The following is a 13,062-nucleotide window of genomic DNA, read 5'->3' as shown; positions in this document are numbered from 1 at the left end:
GGAACATTCATGGACTTCACGTCTAACAAGTCTTCATGTATAGCGCCCTATTGCTTGGCCTCATACTCATCCTGTACCCCATGCACGACCCTGACAGTTCTCCCTGTGCCCCATCCCCACAGCGCCCCCACTCAGCAGGAAGCAGCCAGGTGAACCATGACACCCATTTTCCCCCATTTAAGAAAACAAAAAGGGAGGAATGTTAGGTAACATGGGGTACCTTAAAATGGCACTGTACCTTAAGATGGGGCTGGTTCCGGGTTCTTCTCCCCTCCTTGACCGGGCACTGTCTGAACCCGCCAAAGGAGGGCCAATCAGAAAGAAGCATCTCCCGCCTTCCCTTGGGCCCACCCCTAGTCCAATCCACGTAGGCCCAAGGGATATAAAACCCAGCACACCAGCAGCCCTCTCTCTCTTCTCTTGCTTCTCCTTGCGTGGTGCCGCTCGATACCTCCAATAAAGATCTCTTGACCGCGACCGGTATAGTTTGGTCTCCGCCCGGCCCCTTTCAATCTGAGCCTCCATTTCCTTGTCTTATAAAATAAAGATACTAATAGGGCCTTGCTTGTAGGGCAGTGGTGTGGACCAAATAGAAAAGGTTCAAATATTTGTCTGCTTGGACCTGAGGAAGTGCTCATTAGGGAAGAGCTGTTCCTTCCTCTTAGTTCTTCTGTTATATCCTCTCCAACGATAATTTCTATTATGTGTTTGTCTCTTTGGAAGTACTCAGTTAAGTGTTCGCTATTATGATTACAATAATTTTGTTAATTTTGTTATATCACATTGCTTAACTTTAAACAAAAATTAATACACTTTGATTTTTAGAGTGGTTTTAGGTCTACAGAAAAAAAAAAGACACGAAGTACAGAGGGGTTCCATATAATTCCTCTCCCCTTCTTTTCCTGGTTTCCTTTATTATGAATATCTGGCATGGTGGGGTACGTTTGTTACAAGTGATGAACCAATATGGATACATTATTATTAACTTAAGTCCATGGTTTACGTGAGCGTTCACCCCTGTGCTGTCCAGTTCTACGGGTTTTAACAAATGCATAGTGTCCCATATCTACCATGACAGTATCACATAGAACAGTTTCACCGCCCTAAAAATCTTTTGTGCTCTGTCTATTCATACCTCCCCCTGAACTCCTGGCAACACTGATCTTTTTACTGTCTGCATATTTTTGCCTGTGCCAGAATGTTATATAGTTAGAATCATACAGTATCTAGCCTTTTTAGATTGGCTTCTTTCACTTAGCAATATGCATTGAAGGTTTCTCCGTGTCTTTTCTTGGCTTGATAGCTCATTTCTTTTTATGGCTGAATAACACCCCACTGGATGGATGTATCACAGTTTGTTTATCCATTCACCTACTGAAGGGCATTCTGGTTGTTTCTAATTTTTAGCACATATTACCTAACTTGTATAGGCATTTTGGTATAATTTTCTCTTTTTTTCCCTGAATTGGTAGCCTTTCAAACACCCTGACCCAAATATATGTGTACTCAATTCTTCATGAATGCCTCCCAAACATATAGAGGAAGAAAGGTCCGGATCAGGCGCAGACACTAGCAGAGCCCACTAGGCCACACAGCCAGGGCTACAGACTATGGGCTTTTGTAGCAGGCTTCAAAAGAATTACCTATTCCTCCAATGTTGAATGTTTATGATATTCTCAAGGGTCTCTTGACCTTGGCAGAACTGATATTTTGGGCCAGATAACTCTTAGTTGGGGGGTCTGTCATGTGTGGTGTAGAAGGCTTAGTGCATGCTAAAATCCTTCACCCACTAGATGCCAGTAGCAACGCCGCCTCAAATTGTGACAAAAAAAGATGTCTCTAGACATTGCCCAATGTCTCCTTGGAGGTAAAATTGATCCCTCACTGTCATCCAACCCACTACTGAGAACCACTGTTAAATATTTTGTTATTGTCAGTGCTGTTATGATGAGAACTTTCCATGCCACCCAAAAACTCCAAGAAAACTCCTGCGCTCTAGGAGAGGGCCTTTTCTTTACAAGGCAGAGTGAAGGTGTCCACCGGCCCCTGATGGCTCCCCGCATTTCACTCTTGCTGGATGTGTCTGCTTTGATCACAACCAAATGCTGATGCATGCAGACTGGCCTCTGGCTGGTTCCTCACAAGATGACAAATTCAACATCTTGATGAGTTTAAGCTTTCACTGACTTGCCAAAGATCATTCTGCTAGCTGAGGTCAGGCCTGTCTCCTGACTGCAATCCAGTGACTTTTCCATCAGCCAGAAAGGTCTCGCCAGTGAAGTTCTGACAGGCCACAATTGGCTCTTCCAGTTGACCTGGTTTAGCCATCAGCAGCTGCTGTTGGCTCTTCCTGAAAAATGTATCCTGGATCTGACTGTGTCTCACCAGCCCTGCTTGTCTAATCCCGGTCCAAGCCATCATCACCTCTTGCCTGGCCTTCTGCTTTGACCTTAGTTCTCCAACAATCATCTTTTTACACTGACCCAGCACAATATCTAAAAAATGTAAATCAGATCACATCACTTCCCGGCTCCAATGGCTTCCCATTTATTTGAAATTCCAAAGCCCCATGGATGAGTTCTGCGGTGTTGTTACCACCTTGTTTATGGCGTTTGCCTCCATCTTCTGAAGGGGTGTCCTTAAGTAGAATTCTGAAGGACTGGAGGCTGGATGTGCAAGGCTCCTGAAAAGGCAGGTCTGGACCGGGCGCACATGCTCCCACAGGTCTTCTTGGCCCACTGCACCCTGCATTTCCACCACGTATTCCTGATTCCACCAGTTTCTTCCATCACCCCTTCTCCTCGGTGAAGACCAGGCTTTCATGGCCAGCGGACACCCACAATACATGCGGGAGTTGCTGCAGCTTCTGCGCTCAGGTTCTACCTGACTGACCCAACAGCTCTGGCTCCTGAATGTGAAGGCAAGGTAGTGCTGGTGGGGGGATCTGTGACCCCAGCAAGAGGCACAAAAGAAGAGCTGACAAATTTCTCCCTCTTTCCACCCCAATGAACTTTCTTCTGAGACACAGCACTGTCAGTTCTGCTGTAATGCTTGAAAAATCTGTTCCAATGTGACTGACAAATTAGAAAACAAGTTGAATATACCATGAATCTTGCATTTGCTTGTGCCCAACTTTATCAGTGAGAAACAGTAGGTGAGCACAGAAAACTTTATCCGACTGAACGGAGCCATACAGGAAAACAGTTATGCCCCACATAACGGCACTTCAGTCAATGACAGACCACGTGTACTGTGGTGGTCTCCTGCAATTAGGATACTGTATTTTGACTGTACTTTTAAAATATTTAGATATGTTTAGACACACAAATAATTATCATTGTGTTACAGTTGCCTGCGGTGTTTAGTACAGTAACATGCTATACAGGTCTATAGCCTAGGAGCAATAGGCTCTACCACCCAGCCTAGGTGTGTAGTTGGCTAGTGTGTGTTCACTGTATGATGTGAGTTCACTCTATGATGTTCACAAATGACAAAATGGCCTAATAATGCATTTCTTAGAGCGTATTCCCATCATTATGTGGCACATGACTACACACAAAATACACACATGCATTTATCTCAAATGTCTGCCGGCTACCTCAATTTACGTCATGCATTAAGAGCCAAACCTGTCCACACCTGGTGTTACAACTTTCATCTGATTTCAACTACTTTCCACAACTTTACAGAAACTCACAAGCTGAAACCCTTCTGACATTTGGTTCCACCAACAAACGGGTCTTTCTTTCTGCAAGGTAAAGTACCACATTTCCTGTACTATTTGTGTATTTCTAAACCATATGTGACACATAAAACTATGCTACTGCTTTTATTATCTCTTTTTTTTCCCCCGGTATTGTGTCCCTAACAACATTTTCCCCATAAGCCCTGTGATTTGTAAAGTGCAATTCTGCACAGTGTGGTGGTTTGGGGGAACACGTATGTTGCATTATGGTATAAGTGTGTTCCATATTGTCACTCCAAAGAATCCCATGTGTCAGAGCAACTGGCTAGAGTTTCTCAAGAAGTGATGGGTCAGCTCAGTAATGCATTTGTAGCCTTTGTTTTCTCTCTCTTGCTTCCCTTCTCCCTTACTCTTGCTGCTGTCTGGGATTACACATTCTTCCGCCCACCTCCTCTCCTCCACCCCATCAGGTGTTATGAGTGTGGCGTCAGCCTCTGTTTTCCAGGGAACCCGGGCTCAGGTCGAGCATTGCACACATAGGGAACAGCAAATGCAAAACCATAAGGTGGAACCAGGCTTGGTGTATCTGAAGAACAAGAGAAAGCCTGCATGGTTGCTGCATGGCAGATGAGGGGATGTGGGAAGGAACGAGGGTGGGGAAGAAGGGAAGGGCAAGATCTTGGGGGGTTTGGATAGCCAGAGAAAAAGTCTGGACATCCGGCCAAGTGCAGCGAGGAGCTCTCAGGTGGTTACAATCCCTGGGAGGGATGTGATTTTTTGTTTGTTTTTTTGTTTCTTGGGGACAGAGTCTTACTCCGCCACCCAGGCTGGAGTATAGTGGTGCCATCTCAGCTCACTGCAACCTCCACCTCTCAGGTTCAAGGGATTCTCCTACCTCAGCCTCCTGAGTAGCTGGGATTACAGGTGTGCGCCACCACACCCGGGTAATTTTTGTATTTTTAGTAGAGATGGGGTTTCATCATGTTGGCTAGGCTGGTCTTGAACTCCTGGCCTCAAGTGATCCTCCCGCCTCAGCCTCCTAAAATGCTGGGATTACAGGCATGAGCCACTGTGCCCAGCCTCTTGGTTTGTATTTTTAAAAGATAACCCTGGCTGGGGTGTGATGGAAAGATTGCAAGCAGCAAGGCTGGGAGTGAGCAGACCACTCAGGCGGGGTGGCTGAGGAGCGCTCAGGAAGTGGTCAGCACTGCTGTTGTTTCTGGGAATTTGGGAGGGAAGGGAGAAAGTCTAGGGGACCCAAAGTCCAATTCTGTGTATTTTGTTATTGTCCGATTTGGGGTGGGTCATGATTCTTTAGAGAGAGGAAGAAAAAACTTGCAAAAAATTCATGAAGATTCTTGAGAGTAGAGGCAAAGAACCACATTCACAGTGGTTGCAGAAGGGCAAAGCTTATCTACTGGCTTGGGAAGAGAGCTGTCTCTCTGTGGTGTGTGTGTGTGTGTGTGTGTGTGTGTGTGAAGAACAATGCAAGTAGAGGCTATTGTTTCCATTCAGGAACGATAACCACAACATGATAAACTGCAGTGCAAAGCTTGCCTAAGTTTGAAATGTGGCCAAAAAAAGTGGGGGGAGATTAATCACACAGGGAGGGCTGGTATCTCAGGGGCAGATGAAGATAAGGAGCTGGCAATTTTGAGTCTGATTAGAAACTGCTAAAATCAGAACTTCCAGTTAGGGACTATACTTAAAGCAGCCCTCTTTTTCGAGGAGGGGGGACATGGGAGCAGGGAGAGAGGTTGATTTAAGTTAATTAAACCTAGTACTTAATTAAGTGTTCTTGGAAACAAACTGTATCCTTCTTCCATGGTTAATGCAAATCTGGGTGCACAGTGCCACTAATTTTGCCGGTTGAAGGTTTTAAGGAAATGGGGGTTTCCAAATGAATGCAGGTACTTTCGGATAGTGAGAGTCACGCAGTGGCTTGATTTAGGGATGGAACAGAAGCCCCTTCTCAGAAAGTCAAGTAGCTTGGAAAAGCAGAAAGGGTATGGATCTTGGAATCAGGGAAGCTGGCTTCTAGTCCCTACGCGGTCTGTCACCTGCAGGGTGGCCTTGGGCAAGTCATCTATACCAATGGACCGTAAATGTTTTCATCATGAGATGCCTTTTGTGGTTTCACCCCCATGCCCCAAACTACATTTATCAAATTCTACTTCATTTCTACATATGATTAAAATGCACACATTAATGTTAAATAGGTAATATTTACCAAACCGTTCCTATGTTTATTCCAGATATTGTTCTAAGCGCAACAATATGGATTAACACATTTAATTCTCAAAACAACTCTAAGAGGTAAATACAATCATCCCCATTTTACAGAGGATAAAATGGAGGCGCAGAGAAGTCAATAACTTGGCCCAAAGTCTCACAGATGGTAAATGGTGGGCCACCAATATGAACCTAAGATTTTGATCAAAGGCAAGGAAATAGAGCTTTAATTAGTATCAGACTTTATCTCCTTAGTTTGGTTATCTGTAAAATACAGACTCTCATCTCCGCTATGACCTCCCTCCAGGAGTTAAAAGGCTCCAATGTCGAGGTGCTTAGAGGGGCTTTAAAGATACTCATGCCTCAGGATGAGGGAGGAGGGCCTGAGTGCCCCTGCACAGATCCCGCAGCCATGCTCACATTCCCAGCAAATGATCTGTCAGCGATATCACATCCGCATCAGGCACTCAGTCAAGTGTTAGGACTTGGAGAGATGATGCCACTGCTTTCTCAGTCACTCAGGTTCACTGCACTGAAACCCTGGGTGGGTTTCTTTTCTCCTGTGGGTTCTTGGGAGATGAAATCAGGGTTCTCTAACTTGACTTCCTATTGTCAAAGTGATCGGGTGATTGGGCAGCATCGTTTTAGCTGCTCTTTAGGGTAATGTCCAGGGTGTTACCCGGACTTCCACTGTGGCATGTTCTTGCTCACGAGCATCTCTCTCTCTCTTTTTTTTTTTTTTTTTTGAGGTGGAGTCTCACTCTGTTGCCCAAGCTGAAGTGTAATGGCATGATCTCGGCTCACTGCAACCTCCGCCTCCTGGGTTCAAGTGATTTTCCTGCCTCAGTCTCCCGAATAGCTGGGATTACAGGTGTGCACTACCGTGCCCGGCTAATTTTTGTATTTTTAGTAGAAATGGGATTTCACCATGTTGCTCAGGCTGGTCTCGAACTCCTGACCTCAGGTGATCTGCCTGCCTTTGCCTCCTGATGTGTTGGGATTACAGGCGTGAGCCACTGTGCCTGGCCCCTCATGAGCATCTCTATCTCAAGGTTCCAAAGGGATAAGGGTAGGGAGTATTTCCAGTGTCCTTGCTGGGCCTTTCCACAGGAAGGAGGGGAGAGGGCAGAGTGCACAGGCTCTGGACCAGAGAGCTTGCCTCTGAGTCCCAGCCCCACCATGGTGGGTCCTCTGGGAGTCACTCCATGTCACCAGCCTCAGGTTCCTACCTATAAAAATGAGATAACGGCTGGGCGCAGTGGCTCATGCCTGTAATCCCAGCACTTTGGGAGGCTGAGGCTGAGGCTGAGGCTGGTGGATCATCTGAGGTCACGAGTTTGAGACCAGCCTGGCCAACATGGCGAAACCCCATCTCTACTAAAAATACAAAAAAATCAGCCAGGTGTGGTGGCGGCAACTGTAATCCCAGGTACTCGGGAGGCTGAGGTAGGCGAATCACTTGAACCCGGGAGGTGGAGGTTGCAGTGAGCTGAGATTGCACCACTGCACTCTAGCCTGGACAACACAGCGAGGCTCCATCTAAAAAAAAAAAAAAAAAAAAAAAGAGGTAACAATAGTACCTCTCTCAATGTTGGTTTAAGGATTAAATGAGATAGTTCTAGGTACATTCCGAACCGCAGGGCAGCACTCAAGAATCTTAGTCCTTAAATTTAGTCCTCATAACAACACTATCGCGAAGGTAAGATGTTCTCCAGAAGCTCAGAAAGGGCAAGTGATATATCCAAGGCCACATGTTGGCAGGAAACAGAATTAGGATTTGAACACAGTCTTGAGTGTGTGGGAATGTGGCCCGAGGGCTGAGTTAGAGGTTGGTGGTGGCAGAGGTAGAAATAGGGCTGGGGTAACATCTGCCTTTGCCATTCTGAGAAAGTCATGTAACTGGGCCTCACTTTCTTCATCTGTGAAATGGGAATAATGCTAGTCCTTGTTGTGGAACATCAAGTATGAAATAAACTCAGAGTATTGGGTTATATGAAAAAAATGATGTGGAATTAAAAAAAAAACAAAAAACAAAAAACCAGCCCGGTGCGGTGGCTCGTGCCTATAATCCCAGCACTTTGGGAGGCCAAGGTGGGCGGATCACGAGGTCAAGAGATTGAGATCATCCTGGCCCACATGGTGAAACCCCATCTCTACTAAAAATACAAAAGTTAGCTGGGCGTGGTGGCGTGTGTCTGTTATCCTAGCTACTTGGGAGGCTGAGGCAGGAGAATCGCTTGAACCTAGGAGGCAGAGGTTGCAGTGAGCCAAGATGGCGCCACTGCACTCCAGCCTGGTGACAGAGTGAGACTCTGTCTCAAAAAAACAAAACAAGACAAAAAAAAAACCTTAGGCCTTTCTTTCATTTGACCTCCATTTCTAGGCAGACTGCCTTTCAGGAAACCTTGAGTAACAGATTCTGCCAAGAGGCACGAGGCTAACCTTGAGTTCCGAGGCAGTGCTGTGCTGCCCTGCAGGGAAACTGCTTAGGAGAAGCAACACATCCAACCCTGGCACTACGAAGAGTGCAGTAGGTCCCCATTCCTCTAATGATGGGTTCTATTAGTCTCTGTAGACACTTTGGGTCAGGGATCAGGTGTGGGGTGGAAGACGCAGATACTGACTTAAATGCCCCATGTCAAGGTCTCACTTTGAGGTCAAGTTCACCTCATGGTTCTTAGAGCAGAAGAAATTATATGAATATCCCAAGCACATCTTTGAGGACTCCTCCATGTGGCTTGAAGATTTCATCAAGCAGACTTTTAGAAACAAGTTACTCATTGTAATAACAGTCCTAGTGCTTTACCGTTCCCTGTATGCCTGCCTTTTAACATGTCACCTTGTAGAGTCCCTACACTCCCTGCACCCCCTACAGGGACTCTCAGCCATGTCACTTGCTTTGGTTCATTGGATAATAAGGATGTGATACAAGCCAAGACCTGAAAAAGCTCTTGTACCTTTCTGCAAGAGCACCCTCGCTCCTCTGCCACTCCCATGAAATCATGCCTGGGTGAGACTGCTGGAGGATGAATGATGTGCGAAGCTTTGTCAACTCACCCCTGTCATCCCAACAGAGGTCATCTTAGATCAGCCAGCATCCAGAAAACCCCCTAAGATATGGCTGACTCCAGCTGAGATTAGCAGGACCCCCTCACTGACCTAGGTATGTGAGCAGTCCCAACCCAAGCTGAGATCAACTGAACCCTGTAGACTTTCATGCTAAATAAGTGTTTCTTCTTGTTCACCACTGAGGTTTGTGGGCAGTTGTCATGAAGCACTATTGTGGCAATAAATAGTTGATATACATACACACACAAACACACACATATATTTTTAAATGTAACATACCATGGCTTTGATTGATTTTGCTACACTGTTCAAGCCTTCCTTTCTTTGCCTCTATCTTTGCTTTTGGAGGTACTGGTAAGAAATGTTTTTATTTTATACACACATGTACACACAGAACTTTTACCGACATTCTCATATTAGTCCACCCAGTGAAATCCTGATAGGAGGGAACGGAAATCTCTACGAGCTTTGCTCTCCCCCTTATGTCTCACTCTTCCTCTTCCAATCTATTTATTTTAAATAAAAATCCAATGTATATTTTAAATAAATAGGTCATATTTGTTTAAGACAAGCTCCCACTCGGTACCAAGAATCTGCCTGTTGAAGAGTCAATCAAACCAGATCATGCTTCCTTCTCCAAATACAGCCTATAGTTCCCCTCCTCCAGGTCTTAGCTCCCCCAAGTCCTCCTTCTTAGAATTCCTCCTCCACTTTCCAATCCCATCCTCTCAGTCCATGAAAATGCATCGGCCTTCAAGTCACCTGCAGCCACTTCCCCGGGACAGGCCTCCCCAGCAAGGTCCCCGTGTTCCTGGAGTACCACCATTTGTGTGCTTTTTGCGATACTGTAGTTCATGTTTTGATGAGGCAGCAAATCCAGATGAAGCTGGATTCAAATCCCCTCTTCCCAGCCTCAGGACCTAGGACAAGTTCTGCAAACCCACAGAGCCTCAGTTTCCTCATTTGCAAGGTGAGGATAACAATGATGATATAGTATCAATCTCACAGGGTTGCCTATGAAGATTAAATGATGTAGTACAACTCCAACACTTTACATAGTGCCTGGGGTGGAGTAAGCACTTACTACATGTTAGCCATTATTATAATTGTATGCATGGTACCATGGGAACTTGCAGTCCTAACTAGCATTTATTTACTGCTTACCACGTGCCCACTGTTTTAAGTATTTTAAGTACTGTTCTAGTGCGTCTTATGTGTTTATTTCATTTTAAACCTCATGGCAATAGTTAACGTAGATAGTGTTATTATCCCCAATTTATGGATGAGAAAATTGAGGCACAGAGAGGTTAAGTAAGTTACCCAAGGTCACACAGCTAATAGGTCACCCACTGCCATTGCCATCCTCTCTCCACTTTACTATAGTTATTCACTCATCTTTGCCATTGGGGATCTGGGATGTGTCTTTAATTTTTGCTTTCAAGTGCTTGGCACAGTGCCTGGCACATAAACCCACCAACATACTGATGGAGGTTACCATAGAGTGGCCTGTATGTCCTTGGTCTTTTCTCTCTTGACATTCACCCGCCTTGAGGGCAGAGGCCTGGGTCCCCCAATCCCTGCAACTGCTTGTTGCTGAATTGACTGGGTGGGACAGATGGCTCCTTGCAGAGGAAAGATGGGCTTCTTCTCACCCTGGTGCACATAGGCAAGGGCTCTCTACACTCAGTCTTACAATCCAACTCGATTCAAGACAGGAAGCAAACAAGGCTTTCAGCAGCCTCAGGCGAGCAGGGGTGAAATTAGCAGATCGGTGTACAAAGGAGTGTTTAATAATGCTATCACGCTACCCCGTCCTCGTGGAGCCGTTGTGACATTCTGCATTAAAAAAGTGACAACCCTCAATTGCTGCTTGTAACCAAGGCCTGGCATCACGTTGGCTCCCAGCCTCCAGAACACTTGCATTTTCTGGCAACAAACGGCATCCAGGGATCAGGGGAAACTGATGGCTTCATGCAAAAATGTCCTGGCGGACCCTCTAAGCCCTTTGTAGTTCAGCTGCTCTTCTGCTTGTCTGTCAGGAGCATAATTTTCATTTAATATTAAGGAGCTGTTTGTTAAAATAATATTGTCATGGTAACGGGGTAAGGGGAGGGGGTGCTGAAATAGGCTGGTGCTACCCGAATTGCAGCATATTAATCAAGTACTTGGTACTATTTAATGAGCTTCCCTCTGTGCTTCCTGGTAACAATGAATTTGGAGGACCCAGGAACTTGGGGTTTCCCCGGTTGTCAGTGTCAAAGATGTGGGCTCTTATGAGTTCCTGGTGCTGTGTTGTGATGGACGGATGGAGGGAGGGAGGGATCGAGGGAGGGGTGGATGGAAGGGATGGATGGATGAGTGGGTAGGTGGGTGGAGGGATGGAGGGATGGGTGGGTGGATGGGTAGGTGGATGGATGGATGGGTGGGTGGAGGGATGGATAGATGAATGGGATAGATGGATGGATGCCAAAACCAAAATTATAGATGTCTGTGTCAGAGTTGTTTTGAAAGCTCTTCTATTTTTCAGTTGCCCTTTTACAGTGGAAATGAATTTTGCCAGAGAATTAGGGAAAAGGGGTCAGGGAAGAAAACAAGGGAAGGCAAAGATTTATCTTGCCTGAAGGGAGAGCTGATGGCAATGATAGGGAGGCAATGTAGAAAAATTCAGAGTCAGGCTGCCTACGTTCCAATCCTGGTTCTGTCCCATCTCACTGTGTAACCATGGGCGGGGGACCTGCTCCCCCAGGCAGCTTCTGTTTCCACATGTGTAATAGGGGGCTCATAGGCATGCTCATCGCAGAGGATTGTTGAGGGGATTAAAGCAGATGATGCTCAGTAAATTCCAACTACCACGTCTACTACTACTGCATCTGCTGTTGCTACCAGCGCTGCTGCTGTTGCTGCAAATGTTATGAAAGCCACCACTGTGGGAAGGCCCCAAGGTGCTTTCATGACCCAAAGGTCCAATTGAGTCCTGATCATCCAGTACAGCACCCAACCCCAGGTGTGGTTGACACTACTGCCTGTGTTCTTTGTGAGGTCGGCAAACTTTTTCAGTAGAGGGCCAGACAGTAAATATTTTAGGCTTTGTGGGTCACATGCAACCTCGGTTGCATATTGTTCTTCTTTGTTTTATTTGTTTTTTACAACCCTTTAAAAATACAATACCATTCTTAGCCCACAGGCCACACAGAGACAGGCATAGTTGGCTGGTCCCTGCCCTGCTGCCTTCTGAGAAAAGACAGGAGAAAAGGAAGGCAAAGTAAAAGGATATATATATATATATGAGTTTTCCTTCCTCTAAAAGCAGGTTGAAGATAAGCACAAAAAAGAGAAATCTGGATCCAGGAATTTGTTTGACTTTAAAAATAAAAATAAAACCAGCCATGGTGATTCAGTATAGCCTTGTCTGCTCATTTTACAGTCAAGGAAAGGGAGGCATACAGAGGTGGGGTGACCTGCCCAAGGTCACATTGCTATTAAGGGATAGAGCTGGGACATAAACCCAGGTGGTCTGGCACCTGAGAACGTCCCCACCGCCAATGTAGAAAAGAATCTCCATTTTCTTCTATTCTGAATCTCCTGACACCCTCTATCAGCTGACTGTCTAGAAGCTCAGACTTTAGGGTCTGGCAGAACTATGATCTACTGTTACTGGGTCTGTGGATATTATCTTGGAGATAACTGACTTTTAGGTGCCTCTGTTTTCTCAGTGTTAAAATGGGGATGTTTACTGTACCTCTTGGTGGTTATGGAGATTCAATGGCCGGGCACGGTGGCTAACTCCTGTAATCCCAGCACTTTGGGAGGCTGAGGTGGGCAGATCACTTGAGGTCAGCAGTTCGAGACCAGCCTGGCCATCATGGTGAAACCCCGTCACTACTAAAAATACAAAATTAGCTGGGCGTGGTGGTGCATGCCTGTAATCCCAGTTACTCAGGAAGCTGAGGCAGGAGAATTGCTTGAACCCCAGGAGGTGGAAGTTGCAGTGAGCTGAGATTGTTCCATTGCACTCCAGTCTGGGTGCCAAGAGCAAAACTCTTGTCGAGGACTTAGCAAATGGTATTGAGTGAGTG

The 13,062-nt window shown here is 45.9% G+C and overlaps 1 protein-coding gene across 5 annotated transcripts in view; it reads right to left on the bottom strand.

Moving 5' to 3' along the window:
* The window catches only part of ZHX2 (zinc fingers and homeoboxes 2), a 281,264-nt gene that overhangs the window by 174,298 nt on the left and 93,904 nt on the right, over positions 1-13,062 (bottom strand). The window lies entirely within an intron of this gene.

Source organism: Nomascus leucogenys, chromosome 16 (genome assembly GCF_006542625.1).
Source record: "Nomascus leucogenys isolate Asia chromosome 16, Asia_NLE_v1, whole genome shotgun sequence".
NCBI lineage: Eukaryota > Metazoa > Chordata > Mammalia > Primates > Hylobatidae > Nomascus > Nomascus leucogenys.
The sequence above is the reverse complement of the archived record's forward strand: the minus strand, read 5'-3'. Positions and strand labels throughout refer to the sequence as shown.